We start from the raw sequence: 1,631 nt of genomic DNA, 5'->3' as shown, positions 1-1,631 counted from the left end.
TTCACTGAGTTTAAAATGGTTATAGGCAGCAAAGCGGCTGTGGCTCAGTCAATTGGGTTCCTGTCTACCATATGGGAGGCCTTGGGTTCGAGTCTCAGGGCCTCCTTGTGAAGGCAAGCTGGCCCACGCTGGCAGAGAGCTGACAGCCCGCGCCCACAGAGAGCTGATGGCCTGTGCCTGAGGAGAGCTGGCACAGCAAGATGACCCAACAAAGGGAGACAAGCAGACACAGAAGAACGCATAGCAAATGGACACAGAGAGCAGACAGCAAGCAAGCTGCAAGGGGCGGGGGAAGGGGAGAGATAAATAAATAAATAAATCTTTTTTTAAAAAGTGGCTATAGGCAAGAATGCCAAACAAAGTACATAAAATGCCTGGTTAATTTACAGCGGGTTCTTCAATAAAACATATTCTCCAAATAATATAATGTAGAACTTCAAGTATCCAAACATGTTTAGGTGACTGGTGAAGTGGTCCCAATGTTCCAGTAAATTGATAAGTTCTCCATGAAAGCTATCACTCCAGATAGCAGCACCATAAGCAAAGCAGAAACTGACCAGGGGCCAAATATTCCTCCATCTCCAAACACAGTCTCGAAGAAGGGCACAATGACCAACAGCATGGCTAACAATGTCATTGTCTAGTAGTACAGCAGCTGCATTGAGTTTACTTGCAATTCATGCTGTTTGGCTTCTACTGACACTTGGTAAAGGGATGTATCTAAAACACCAAAAGGAACAAACACCCTTCCAAGGAAATTAAACTTCATATGGTGATAAGAATTTAGGATTACACCTAAGCTATAGGAATCAGTGAGAACTTTACTCTGGTGGAGAAGGTTTTCTTGTAGCATAGGGTCTGCATAGCCATGATCACTGGTGATCACCAGTGATCATGGCCTTGGTCAACTAAAAAGTGCCTGTGGTGGTGTTCTACAGAAAGAGGTTGGTGAAGATTAGGAAGCCACAGAACCTGTGATGTTCAGCTTCTGGCAGATATATAAGCCCAGGTAGGTGACCAGGAAGTGCAACAGAGTCAGGTTCATGTTGGGAAATTTGTTGAGGAACACGATGCTGATGGACACCAGCAAGTTAAGCAGCAGCACGGTAGTAATGCGCCGGTTACCCTGAACTCTGTCTGCCAAGGATGCCATGATCCCAGCCGCTGGCCCAGGGGCGATCCGGGCGAAGCCGGGGTTCTCCAGACTCCGAGGGGGAGGCGGGGCTGTGTCCAGCTGCCCTTCCCCTCCTCCAACGCCTCCTTGTAGCTTCCGGCCTCATTGCCCACAGGGGAGAGGCTTGTGCCCATGGGTTCCAGGGGAAAGCAGCCGCAGAAGCAGTTCAAACATGCACCGCCACCACCCACGGCCACCTGAGCCATTACTTCTTGTTACTTAGTATGGGTTGTAATTTTTGCCTGATGTCTGTGCATCAGATTAACGTGAGTTAACTCTGATGGTCAGTTTCTCCGTCTTTTCTAGGGTTTTATTGATGATTGGCTTTGTGTTAAGGCTCTTCTTTGATGTTTGAGCCAACTTATTCTGGATCTTTACAGTAGTCCGTGTTTAACTGTTCAGATTTTCTTAGTGCTTCTACATCTGATTCTTGCCTTCAATATGCGGTACAATTTTT

The 1,631-nt window shown here is 47.0% G+C and overlaps 1 pseudogene; it reads right to left on the bottom strand.

Annotated features, from left to right (window-relative positions):
* Positions 1–326: 326 nt before the first annotated feature.
* On the bottom strand, positions 327–1,153 carry LOC101413182 (solute carrier family 35 member E3-like; annotated as a pseudogene).
* Between the last annotated feature and the right edge of the window lie 478 nt (positions 1,154–1,631).

The sequence above is a fragment of the Dasypus novemcinctus genome, chromosome X, assembly GCF_030445035.2.
Source record: "Dasypus novemcinctus isolate mDasNov1 chromosome X, mDasNov1.1.hap2, whole genome shotgun sequence".
Lineage (NCBI taxonomy): Eukaryota > Metazoa > Chordata > Mammalia > Cingulata > Dasypodidae > Dasypus > Dasypus novemcinctus.
The sequence above is the reverse complement of the archived record's forward strand: the minus strand, read 5'-3'. Positions and strand labels throughout refer to the sequence as shown.